At 38.4% G+C, this 14,616-nt stretch overlaps 1 long non-coding RNA gene across 1 annotated transcript; it reads right to left on the reverse strand.

Annotated features, from left to right (window-relative positions):
• Positions 1 to 7,799: 7,799 nt before the first annotated feature.
• On the reverse strand, positions 7,800 to 12,402 carry LOC126471624 (uncharacterized). Its single transcript, XR_007586355.1, has 3 exons — positions 11,998 to 12,402; positions 8,936 to 9,050; positions 7,800 to 8,777 (listed from the first exon to the last, which is right to left on the reverse strand). It is a non-coding gene; the product is annotated as an uncharacterized LOC126471624 (long non-coding RNA).
• Between the last annotated feature and the right edge of the window lie 2,214 nt (positions 12,403 to 14,616).

Here is a 14,616-nt window from a genome sequence, read left to right on the forward strand (position 1 = left end):
GTGTGTGTGTGTGTGTGTGTGTGTGTGTGTGTGTGTGTGTGTGTGTGTGTATGTAAAATGACATGGAATAGGAGAAGTTGAGAGTGTAAATTCTTGGAACTTCATAATAAATTCAGTTGGAAGCGACATACTAACTAACTGCTAAAGTGCCTAAACAAGTCTGTGTTTGCAATGCAAATGATGTCAGACATAGAAGATATAAATATAAAAAATTGGCATATTTTGCTTATTTTCACTCCATTATATCATGTGGTATCATAGAGCTGTAATGCTTAGATTGGCAGTGATTTTAGATGACAGAAGATGGCTGTCATGTGAGATACTGTATAGTTCAGCATTACGGGTTTAGTTGGCTACCAATATCCTATTTGGAAATATGAAAATGCTGAAATTTACAATGCTTTACAGAGAGGCAGATGAAAGCCTTTGGACCAATATATTATAGCAGACTTCACTAGAAGCCTGTAGTTTTATGGAAAGCTGATGCAATCATGGTTCATAATGTACTATCAGCAAAAGTTGTCAAGAGCAGATGAGGAGAACATCCAGAGCAGTGGTACGACTGATTTCATTATTATTTCTTACTTCCTTCAGGTTACTGGTGTACATGTAAGCCTGAAATATAATGGAAATACGGAATTATTATGAAATTTGCAACCCAAAGAAATAATTCCTTTCAATATGTGAATATTAATGAAGTTGTTGCTACAGAATTGAGGTTTTTGTGGCCACACATTGGCTTGTTGGTGTTGGTCTCAGGATCTTTGACCTACATTTCGAAGCTGATGCCGTGGCTGCGATTATATGTATTTGCTGTGCCAACATCAGTGAACATTTACCTTGACATTGCTGCTGTGGTTCTTACATTGTTGCTTGCATCACTCATTTGCTGCTGCACAAGAATCCAGTCTTTGATCACAATATAAATTCCTTCAACAATGACTGGATTCAGTTAGTAATGACAATCTTCAGATCTGTTCTACACCATAATTGTCATTACTGACTGAAACCGGTCATCGTTGAAGGAATTTATATTGTGATCAAACACTGGAATAAAAAAAAACATTTGACAGTACCCGGATCACTGTTTACAGTCGCGACTGTCGCAGCTGGTAAATCCAGAATCCATTTACGTCGAGGCTTTTTTTGAACTGTTGTCAATTTCGTGAATTTCAGTGGCTTACCTGAACAAACAGTTCATACTCCAACATACCTTGCCACATGTACAGTGTGTGTGTATATTTATGAGGAGGAGATCAACTAGCTGTTGCTTAACCACCGGTAATTTATTATCTGTAACCTCATGCTGAGAAAATTGAGAAACATCGTTAAACAACAGCCGATGATCCCAAGATGATGGCCAACAGGCATTAAGTCAAAAGTGTTACTGTTGGCAGTGCTATTGATTTTTTCAGCAGTAATAATTGCCTCATGGAAGGTAGACTATGGTGTGTGTGTGTGTGTGTGTGTGTGTGTGTGTGTGTGTGTGTGTGAGGGCGCGCGCGCATGCATTATACAATTTGTTTACTGTCCACACATAATGCAGCGTTGTTCATATAATACTAAATCACTCATAGTTCAGAATTTGCAGGTTCTGGGAGAGACATTTTCCAATAAGTGTACACTTGCTAATTAAAGTAACACAACATACCTGTATGCTTGCACTACGATAATTGTTGTCTCATGTAGTCATATCATGGGATTCCACACTTCATATGCACATATCTGTGCAAACAGTGGGTCAACTGATCTACATAGTTCATTCTTCCTTTGGTTGCCCCTGCAGATGGTTGCAATAATTGGAGTTTAATAAAGATGATGGTGGCTTTCTGATTAGGAGCATTTGTCGCCAACCATGAATTAAGCCGCGATACCATACTAATATGTTTATTTGGAGCAACAAATGCCATGAGACTGAGTGAAAAACTTTACTAACCTAAAAAGGTATATACGCCATGGAGCTATCAACTTTAAAACAAAATTACCATTTCTGAGAGTGAAATTAACATTGATGTTTTTTCTACTGCCTAACAGAGAGATGTAATAGACACAGTCTTTGCACCAACTCATCTTGGAAGCCTATGACATATGTTGGAGGATGATGATAGTAATTATCTGTAATGCTTTTGAATAGTGAGTGGTAGTAGTAACTGCACAAGTGCTTTCATTTTAGTTACAATGTAGGTAATTTAACATTGAAATTTCTTCATTTTCATCTTAACAGTGCCCCTGAAGTATGGTAAGACAAGATTTTTCCACTTGTAGAGGATGCTTTATATTCTTAACACAATTTACTTCTGCAGTTCACATTGGTGTGTGAAGAGGATTGGGTTGAGAGTATAAAGCTAGGCATCCACTAGGGAGTAGGCTGCCTACTCCTTGAGGAGGTGGTGCAGATAGTAGATATCTCTCAGTGAGCAAAGCATACTTGCAGAACTTGTTTGCTTCAATTGTGGTGCACTTGCTGCTTGAATGAATGGTTCAGTGCAAACAAGTGAATGTAGTGGCACCAGAAAGCGTTTTTCCAAATGCAGTTACAGAGTTGTACCTATAATGAAGCTTGATAGCTGGTCTAACGGATACTGTTCAGAGGAAAATCAGCATTCAAGTGACCACTCTGTTGGGTGTGGATCTATCTCGGAAACAGAGCAGAGGCTGAATAAATTGTGAAATAGATGATCAGGAATGCAGAACAGACATGGTATGGGTAGATGGCAGAGCTTATACAAAAATATTGCTCATAAGGTATGGTGGTTCACATAAGCAGTTATGATTGACCATCGCTAAAGCATCTGTGCCGAAATTCCATTATCTCAGAGGAACCTCTTTATTTCTCCCACTAGGACTTTCACATATTACTTCAACATAGGCATGACTCATCGTTAGTGAGAGCATTAAAAGTTTTTTAAGAGAGAGAATTCCTACATTCCATGAACTGTATTGTGTCAAATAAAAGTTTGGGTAGTCAATAGTATTTTGGATGAGGACAAATCAGCCCCACTCACTCCCATGTTGAGGGGCTGTGTCCTAATTAGCTCACTAAGAGATGTTTGAGGTAGTACAATCCTTTTTTTAGTATTACAGCTTCAGTCAACAGTCCTAAGTTGGGGCCGTTTGCAGAGCCATGGAGGTGGGAAGGTAAGCTGCTTCTTGAACAAGAGGCAGTGATGTTGAAAGTGATTATTAATGTAAGAGCATTGATTAGTCAAAACATTAATGCCTTTGCGAAACAAAGGTTTTGGGCAGACTAGTCCTTATCATTATACATCGAACATTGTATAACTGAATCATATTGACTGCTTCTAATGGTTAAGGCATGGTAATTATCGTCAGTGTTATGTTGCAATAAACTAAGATATTTAATTAAATTGTTCTTCCATTTCTCTACAGTGCCATACCATATCAACATCACTCATTGTATCTGATCTATAGGAAATTAATAGGGTGGATCAGAATGTTTTAACTAGGGCTTTTATAAAGAATAACTAAAAATGACCCTCAGTTTCATACTGACACGTTAACTTCATCTTGTCATTTATGCATGCATAAATCATTATGATGGTCATATGAGCAATGTTCGGCATGCTTTGTTGCAGTTGCCAAATGGCAGTGAGTAATTTATGAGGATACATGCCCACACATTGCCATCCGCATCAAGAAACAATGGGCCGCTTCGGTTTAAAGTTAGGTTTCCTGCAGCCCACACCTCACACCATTTCATTAGCCCTGGTTTGGGCCACTGAAAGGCACTTTAAGAAGCTGTCAATTTTCTTCTGAAACTGAGATGCAAGAAGCAGTGCATAAATAGGTGAGCAATCATCCATAATCCCTTCTACCTGGAGCTAATATATAAACTTGTGGAACACTGGATCAAGTGTATTGTAAAGAAAGGACCCTATGCAGAAAAATTATGTATTTGTGTTTCCCTCATGTTAATGCAAAAAAAAAAAAAAAAAAATAAATAAATAAATAATCAAGATTTTTGATTTGTCCAAAATTAAGAAAATCTAAATGTTACTAATTCTTGACTTACGCATAGGGCAACAAAAGAAGTTTTGTAAGCTTGTACACTGCATAGTGTGAGGAATGGACATTTGTAACCAAAAATGGATTTAATATGCTGTGTGTAATAGCTGTGGCAATCTTTGCTGACTTCATATTATGCTTAAGTTACATATGTAATTCATCAGTGACATAGGCCAATTTTCTGCCGGACTTACATTTTAGTAATACCCACCTACAAGACTATATATGGAAAACAACTCTAATTACAGCCCTATTTCTGGTCTTTGTTTTTTCTGAAGTTGTTAAGAAAATGGATTATGATAGCATATTGACTCATTTCACTGAGCAGAACTTTAACTTCCTCTCAGTCTGGCTTTCTGGAAGGAGTGTCCACTAGCAATACATGATGGCACAAATGATGTGTCGGTAGAGCTAGTTGTGATTGATATATTTTGTGACTTCGCCATTTGATTGTGTGGCTTATAAAATTCTACTTGGACAACTAAAATGTTGTGTCACTAAAAACATCCCTCTTGCAGGGATGGAGTCTCACCTTCATAACAGGAAGTAAAAGGTTGCACTTCCAGATGCACAGGCATGAGTTTAGTCTCAGATTGGGAAAGATATGTCGAATGCTACAAGGAATGGTACTTGCCCTGATCTCTTCTCCACCTACATAAAAGATTTTCCAATGACTTTAAACAATGTTTAAAAATTTCTGCTAGTGATATACACAACTGAACATGCCTATACTTTAGACCAGTCCGTGAAAACCAGGAATTGAATTGGAGAAAATAGTTGCAAATTTTTCTACAGTGGTTGGAGGGAGTGTCATGAGCAACATGTGAAAATACCCACCAGTGAGGTATAAGTGTTGGGGTGGGGGCATTTAAAGGTCACTTCTTTGCTTTTCTTGCTTAACTGGAAAACTGTAAATTCTAGTGAAAATGTTTCCCTGTACAGAATTAAATTAAATTACCTACAAAAAATGTGCATTCATTTTTTCTGTATGCCTGATACTTTCCACACTGCATGGGATCAAAAAATTGCAGACTATTACAAATGATTTAATGGTATAAAATTACTGTTTACTGTTAAATGAAGTGGATTAATAAAAAAAAATATTAATTGTCTGGACCATGTCTAAGTGCAGTAGAGCAGTATAGGTTGGTGCAACTTTGTGAAAGACCCTGTAGTTGCTTCTTGTGACATAGTATGGTAAATAGTGGGAAATCACCTGCTTGCTCTTCAGTTTGCAGACCTATGAAGGGGGGAATTGCATGACAAAAATCTGACTACCTACGTTCCCTCGCACTTTTACCCTCCACCCACCCCTTTCTTACCCTTTTGCATTCCTGGAACTCAGCTTCTTTTAATATATTACTACTGCACTTAGATGTGGTGCACTAATTTAATATTTGTTTGTGCACCACTACATTTAATAATAATAATATACCATTATACACTATTTTTAACAATCTAAGACTTTTCCATGTGTTGCTACAAGGAAACTATTAGTCTTAGAGAGAAAAATTGATGTAGTTTAAGGAAAAATGTTTAGTAGAACCTGTGGTTTATGCTTTATTCAAGGCCAACATATAGTGACCTTTAAACACAACCCTATCTCCCTACCAATCCCACCTCCATGCTCACACCTCACTGTAGTTCTTGACACTCACTCCTATCACTGTATTTAAAAAAAAAAAAGTGGCTACACTGTTTTTCTCCTTAATTTTCATACATTGGCTAGGCTAATTTGTTCACAGGAAGCAAGTTAGGTCATAATATCACAGAGTTTTATTATGCAATCTCAGACGAGCAATAGTGACTTGTTAGCACTAGGAGTAGCCATCAATCATCATACACTAAATAGAAAATACCATGGGGTCCAGTTGGATAACAAGTTAAAAAGGGGTCAACACATTGATAAACTGATCTAGAAACTCAATTCATTGTTTTTTCTTCTTCACTTATTGTGTTGATCTAAAATAGTGTTGCATCCTGGTGTCATATGGAGTTATATACTGGGGCAGCAGATTTGTTACATTGACTTCCTGATATGTTTACGCCTTAATGTAGGTTTTTTCCCTCCTAACGTGAGTGGAGTCTCATTAGACATCCTTTTTACAAATCACCCGAATATCTAAATTCAGGGATTGAAAATTTCTGTTAGCAGTGTGACAGGTAAGTGTGACAGGTAAGTGTTTATTGTAAAGCTACATAACAAGTAGTAATGTACTGTAAATAGATCTCAGTATTTACAAATGTAAATAAATATTTTCTGTGAAAAATACTTTTGTAATCAAGCAATTTTTAAGCTACCAATGTAAGATAAACAGCGCAGTTATGTAGTATTGTTGAGGAGGTAGCTGCATAGTTCTGAGGTAGGAGGTTTCTTACTCACTTCACTAAATTTAACTGGCATAAACATGGATAGTTTGTTATTAAAATATATGGAATAAATTTCTGTGATTTCCTTGTTTCTTGTTGATGTACACCTTCACTCATTCCACATCCCTCCTGGGGGGACACAGCATAACTGTAGGTGCCTTCAGTGCCAGGCAGGAGGGTTTGATTGCCCCACTGATGCAGAAGGCTATACAGGTAGTGGCATAGCTACTGGCAGGGGCACCCAAGCCAGATGTGCCTCAGTGAAAGGGTGTCTACCAGTGTTCCACAACTTGGGGGAGGGAGGTTATTTCATTCCATTAACATTCTAGAGTAAACCACTGCCTTGAAATGTACAGTGGGTTGGATGCTTCTTAATTTATCAGCAAAGACTTATTATTACAGCCTTACTGGTATGCTTTTGTTAATGCTATTTTAAATAATATAAAGAACATTATATATAAACATCTCTAAGATTACAGAGAATTGGATTATTAACAATTGTTCATTAGAGGAAAATAAAGTTGTTAATTTGTAATTATAAAACATGAAAAAATACTTTTTCTCTCATTGTTTTATCCATTAGTTGGAGGGATGTTTCCTTTTTCCCTTGGGAGTTCTGCCAGGGTTGCGTATGGGCACAGTGACTCTGGGTTTCCTGCACTAAGTACTGGCTGGTGCCACCAGACAGACCTCTTACTGTGAACTCGGGGCATACTCCAGGGACAATCATCAGGTGTGGCAGTGGAACATTGTGTGTTTTGGAGAAGGGGGCCCATGGCTTCACATCCTGGACTGCATGGAAGGTATGCACCTCTAAAAAAAAAACTTTCAACCTTGAGGTTCAGCTACATGCTGATGAGGTGAATGGCTGTTAGGTAAAATGATCACTAGTGGACAGCCTCTTGGGCACCTGCTATCCCCCAATTGTATTATTAAAAATTAGTTTTTAGGTGTGGTTGCACGAATACTGCTAAACAATGTGTTCATTAATGTTGACACTGAACATGTATACATATACTGTAAATTCACTCATTACACACAATTTCTGTAAAAGAATAGTTCAAATGATTATCCTTAAAAGGTGTTTGTCTACCTAAATAAAGCTTGTTCAGATGTGTGAGGCTCTGTCTGGGTTGCCATTTGTTTCGTTAGTGCCTCGTGGGATTCGTGCGGAGCAGTGTCAAATCTACCCCCAATCGGGTGCATGTACCATCGGGTAGTACCTACACCCACCCAATGGGGAACTTGGGTGGTCAGTCCGCCTGAGTAGTAGTCTCAGAATTGTAGAAACAGGTCACAGATGATTAGATTAATTACTTATTGCGTAGACCCACAAAAGAGGGGATCTTCCTGGGTGTGGAACACGTCAGATAACCACATCACACAAATGTAATTAGAAAAACTTTAGTTTCATTAATTTTAATGATCCTCATTCAATAAACAGTAAAATTATGTACATCAATTAAAATTAAACTTCTAATATTTACAGGTTAAATACTTACATCTGCTTTCCATACATTCACCTTTCACACAGTAGGTAGTTACTTGGCCGTTACAGCCAAGTATTGTCAAAAATTAAAGTAATAAATTTTTACTACAATGGTCTACTGCACTTGTTGAGAAATTCATAGATGGAGTAGGAGGAGTTGCCCACCAAAAATTCCTTTAAATTATGTTTAAATTGTGCCTTGTCTGAAACTAAACTCTTAATGGTTGCTAGTAACTTATTGAAAATATGCATTGCTGAGAACTGCTCTCCTTTCTGGCCAAGAGTAAGTGATTTTAAATCTTTATGTATATTGTTCTTATTACTGGTATTGATACTCTGTACTAAGCAGTTAGTTGGGAAAAGAGATGTATTATTTACAACAAACTTCATTAAAGAATAAATATACTGAGAAGCTGTGGTTAGTATGCCCAATTCTTTGAATAGGTTTCAACATGATGTTATTGGATTTACACTACACATTACTCTTATATGCTTCTGTACTCTAAACTTACTTATTTCACTCCACAGCAGAGTATGTTCTGCTTTAAAACTTATGGGGCTCTTGAAACAGAACCCACCCTTTCGTGAGCACTGCTATTACTGACTAAACGATCCCAGGCATGATTCGTGACCTGCCCCCCCATTACTTCCACTAGTATGTCTTCCTCCTCCTTCCCATACTCCACATATGTTCACCTGCAAGGTTCCAATTTCGAGTCCTGGTCCAGCACACAGTTCAACTTACTAGGACCAATACATTTATTGTTCTTGCTCTGTATGTAAAGTTCTAATTACGACTTTTGTAATGTCCACTGTTGTTATCTGGCTGAAGTTCCACAGAGGGCTTTCTCAGAGTATGAGTTGTCTTTCAAGCAGGGTAGTATAAATTCACCTGTTTAGAAGATGAAACAATTAGACATGTTACAAGCAGCATGATAGTGTATAAGAAAACTTACTGATGCACTAAGAACCATAGCTATATATTACTACTGTTCTTACCTCATACAAATAACAAGATATTCAACTGCAAGCACAAGTTATTAACATTACCTGAGTAAGTTTATGGTTGTGACACTAATACATTCTCCAGGTGCAAAGAACGAGACACAATTTCTTCATTTTAATTCCTTTGAGTCTTCACACACACATTTTCCTGAGGCCTTGCCTAAAAATAAAACACAAAGGAAAAAAGTTATTAAATTATCATCTCAAGTCTCTCGTTTAGCATGTAACTTTAAAAATTTCATTATGTCAAAGAAAAATTGCTTTTAATATGAACACAACATGTTTATACCAACTTCATAGACACAGTATAGTATCACAATAATGGCATTTCAAAATACCTGACCATATATTCTTACCTTTCTACATTTTTGCTGTAACAAATCTAACAAATGAGCAAACAGGAAAATATTATTAAAATAAAAAATTCTATGGTTTTACAATTTGTAACCATACAATTGTAGATGTCAACACAAATAGGTCTTAGAATGTCTGTAAAACTATATTCTAAGATCTATCCATGTTCACATTCTCAATAGTGGTGGTACAAGCTTAGAATATGAGCAGATATTCAAAGGAAGTACATGCCACTACCTTTACTTATAACATGCGAAACGAAGCTCAAGTTTCGCTGTACCACTGATATCGGTATTACAGCGAATTATGAAATTATGAATGGCCAGATGAGGATTTGAATACTGCACCTCCCAAATGCAAATCCACTGCTCCAACCATATTATACTTAAATCATGAGGCTCAAATGAACTGCGGGAAACTAAAAGGTTTAGGATATGGGCTGAACAATTTTTGTTGAATAAGAATAATTGTGGACCAATGCCTTATCATATAACCTAGCAGCTAATGTTAACTATTGGTTCAGAAGCAAGGAGAGCTGGCAACACTATCTAGGGACAGTGTCAAAGCCTCTTCCAGAAACTGTACAGCCTAGTATAGCCAGCCAATTAGAGAATATTTATTTTGCTTCAATATTACCTTTTGGATTTCTGGTCATGGTGACAGACTGATCTGTAATGTAGTCTGAGATCTATGTTAGACTGCAGATGATTGATTGGATCTCAGTTGACAAAAGCAAAAAGTATGATGCCAGGAGATTATGTTTGGGAATATTAACTAAACAGCTGGAGCAGTGAGTCAAAAGACTGTTAGTGCACAGGGTCTTCATACATGTCATGTTAGTTTGAATTACAGTTTTGGAAAGGCGAACAAAGATTTAACTTTAATGTTCTGTCAACAACGAGTACAAATGAAATTGAGCACTATCTCAGTTTGGGGAAGGAAATTAGCTGTGTCCTTGCCAGAAGCAAGATCCTAACATTTACCTTAAGCCACTTAATGAAACCACGGAAAACCTCGATCTGGATGGCAATGCAGGGATTTAACGTGATGTCCTCCCAAATGTTACTGCAGAACTTTACCCAGAGTGCCACCTTGCTGGATTATTGCAGCTCTGGTTCAATATTGTATGCAGTGCAATAATATTTACTGTTGGAGTAAATACCTTGCAAACTTTTGGGATTAAGACTGTTCATTGGTGGTCTCGTAATACAGGTAATGCCACCAATGATATTTGGGATGCAATTCTGTCACTGCATCTTGCATTTTAAATTGTGACAGATTTATACAATGCCAATGTATTTGCATATTTTTGCTCAAAAATAATTCTCAATGTATGGTATGTTACGTGATATGATTTCATATTTTTGAATTTGGTCTATGAATTAGTTTCAAGATCCACCTAACCTGAAAGTCAACTAGTCTAACAAACTTACTGACAACAAGCTAAGTAATTTCTGTTTAAGAATTACCATTTACATCATCTTTACAGTTAAATCAAACTAGGCCTTATGTTTCTTACGGGCAAGCATTACCACTGCACTGCTACGCCACAATGTAACAGTTGGTCAAACACAAATTACTAGCAGTAACAATTTAAATAATAATAATAATAATAATAATAGCAATTTTTAAAAACATTTTAACAATGATAGTAATAACAATGTGCCTGAAATAAAGCACAGATGTGCGAGTATTAATAAAATTATCGTCTACATTCAGTAATGCCACTAATTTGCCTCTATCTCTCTTGATGACATTCATGGGGGCACTACAACCTTTGATTACTTACACAATGTGTGAAGAAAACCCATGTAATTAAAGTAACAATTCTCCCTGATGTTTCGTAAGTATTCTCAAATTCAATGTTCTGTCACTTACCCTTTTCAGTAATGCCCAAGTCAAATCAATCATGTTAAAAATTCAACAGTGGTTGAAGGTGAATGTGCTATGGGTGAATAAATACATTACACCTTCACACTAAACTTGTCAGAGTAACATTCACATCTCAGTGCAACAATTTGAGTCATATACTGAGATTATTCATGTGTACCAAGAGGACATTGAGAGATTTTAAATGTTCTAAATAACTTGGAACTTTGTACATATAGCATAACTAGCATCATCTCACGTTATTGTATGTGACTCAGCCTAACACAGGAAAGTCAATTCACACACAACGTGATATATCCTTGAAGTGGCGCAACGTTACATTAAATAAAACTATTGAGAAATGGAAAGAGGTTGAGAATGCGAAAGAAAACCACCGGTGCAAAGAAATGTTTCAGGTTGGCATCTCTTGTCATACCTGTTACGTTAGTACGTTGTATGGAAATTCGAAAGGACAAGCAATCTAACAAAAGTGACTGGAAATCCAGGAACACCAATTTTAACTCGATTTCTAAGTCACAAAATGATGAGTTCAATACGTATTACATTACCCAGCCAAGGATATAGACATCTTACTATAATGCTTTATGCCACTGATTAGCGTAACGGATCATCTCAATGGATTTGTGCGCGTTAATGTATGACAGTTTCCGAAAAAATACACCACATTAATCTACATACTTACGAAAGACATTCATTCACACAAGACACACTGTCTCGTCAAAAGTAATTGGTACACTTAAGCAAAACGTTCACATTTCTGTTGTATGTTTCAACTGTTCGATGCGTCTTGAATGTCTCTGCTAAACATGTACCTCGCGAACCTTTACGCTACAGTACAGAATACTCAATAATTTCTGTCCTACCTGGTTGTCCTTTAGGAAGCTCATCTCCTGACATACACGATCATCAGTAAGCGAGCCAAAAACAAGCCATCTGTTTCTGTCCTCCCATAATGACACTTCTTACACTTACAACTCTCAATATTATCGACACCCATGATTGCGTATTAAGCCAGCATACAGGGATCAGTGTCAGAATTATTGACGAAATCACCAACCGACATGAAAGTACTGATGAACACGTTAACATTCATGAAGCACATCTTTATTCTTCTGTTTTACGATTGGCAGTCGATATTCTATATGTCTGCGATATGCAGGAGGTATCCTACAGTTCACATTACTTTGTGCAAGAGTGACGTTATCTTGACGTCACGCTCTTCATTAGAGTTCCTATATATACATATATTGCATGCTCTATCGAAGTTGCTGCTGTACAAGGTAACGTTGACCACGTCACTGTATGGAGAGCGCTACGGGAGAACCAGTTGTTTCCGTACCATGTACAGCGTGCGCAGGCACCATCAGCAGCTGATTGGCCTCCACGGGTACACTTCTGCGAATGGTTCATCCTACAATGTGTCAATCCTCATTTCAGTGCAAATGTTCTCTTTACGGATGAGGCTTCATTCCAACGTGATCAAATTGTAAATTTTCACAATCGACATGTGTGGGCTGACGAGAATCCGCACGCAATTGTGCAAACACGTCATCAACACAGATTTTCTGTGAACGTTTGGCAGGCATTGTTGGTGATGTCTTGACTGGGCTCCATGTTCTTCCACCTACGCTCAATGGAGCACGTTGTCATGATTTCATACGGGATACTCTACCTGTGCTGCTAGAACATGTGCCTTTACAAGTACGACACAACATGTGGTTCATGCACGATGGAGCTCCTGCACATTTCAGTCGAAGTGTTCGTATGCTTCTCAACAACAGATTCGGTGACCGACGGATTGGTAGAGGCGGACCAATTCCATGGCCTCCACGCTCTCCTGACCTCAACCCTCTTGACTTTCATTTATGGGGGCATTTGAAACCTCTTGTCTACGCAACCCCGGTACCAAATCTAGAGACTCTTCGTGCTCGTATTGTGGACGGCTGTGATACAATATGCCATTCTCCAGGGCTGCATCAGCGCATCAGGGACTCCATGCGACAGAGGGTGGATGCATGTATCCTCGCTAACGGAGGACATTTTGAACATTTCCTGTAACAAAGTGTTTGAAGTCACGCTGGTACGTTCTGTTGCTGTGTGTTTCCATTCCATGATTAATGTGATTTGAAGAGAAGTAATAAAATGAGCTCTAACATGGAAAGTAAGCATTTCCGGACACATGTCCACATAACATATTTTCTTTCTTTGTGTGTGAGGAATGTTTCCTGAAAGTTTGGCCGTACCTTTTTGTAACACCCTGTATATGGCTTCAAGAGATATTACGATAACCGAGAATAGAGAACTTATACGATTTATCTGTTGTGTAATGAATAACGCCATCATTTACAGAGGTGGATGTGCAACGTCCATAGTGAATCTCCCACAGAACTTCAGTGGCGGCATCAGTTTATCGACTCCCTGCAGAGTACATTGTTCCCATCCCACACCACACCTGTCCTAAAACCAACAACTTCCCCAGTGTCATCCTAGCGTCCCCCAACCTCCTCGGACGCCTCACTGGTGCAGTCCTCAATCCGCCTGGAAGTGACTACCTACCTGTACTCGTCAGCATCTCCTCTATCCAGTCTCATCCCTATGCACCCCAACCCAATCTCCATCCAAAACTACTCCCAGGCCAACTGGAATTTCTACTAATAATCCATAGACAACCACACTGGAAGTCACCTCCTGTCCTACCAGCAACCTGACGATATCCCTCGGGCCACATCCTTTCTGCAGCACACCTTGTCAGATGCAACATCTACCCACATTCCTACCAAGGCCACATATCTGTACCATCCCACCCTCCCCCAACAAGCCTGAATCTGCCTCCAAGAATCCCTTTGTATTTACTGATCCTTCTTAAGAACTTGTGTCTGGGATACACTCACATGCAACTGGAAAATACAGAGACACATGAGAAATTTATTAAATCCAAAAAAGAAACGCCAGGACTGGCACCAGATTCAACACTGCACTCCCCATTAACTGTTCCAAGTACTGGAAAGCATTACATCAACTCACTGGCAATAACCCCATATGTCATTACCTTCTCCTTCACGACAGCCATCCCTTTCCTGACAACCTGAGCATTACTGAGCGTTTTGCAGCCTATCTCTCCAATGTCTTCTCCACTCCTGGTGGCCCTCATTTTGATTACCCACTGTCCCCTACATCCACAAACGTACAAATACTGCTGTTCCACCCTGGCTACCAGCTTCCAGTACTTGGACAACATACCACAAACAGAATTAAATACACCAAAGCCAACACAAGATATCAAACAAGTACTCCACAAACAACACGGCACTGGATTACTTATCGACACCTCAAAGAATGCCCCCTCTCCTTTCTCATCACCCTTACAACACTTTACACCATTATCCTCTCTACAGATTACTGTCCTCAACAATAGAAAAACCTCTGAAATCCTACTGTTCCTCAAACCCAACATAGCTCCTACTCATACCTCCTCTTGCTGC

The sequence above is a fragment of the Schistocerca serialis genome, chromosome 3, assembly GCF_023864345.2.
Source record: "Schistocerca serialis cubense isolate TAMUIC-IGC-003099 chromosome 3, iqSchSeri2.2, whole genome shotgun sequence".
NCBI lineage: Eukaryota > Metazoa > Arthropoda > Insecta > Orthoptera > Acrididae > Schistocerca > Schistocerca serialis.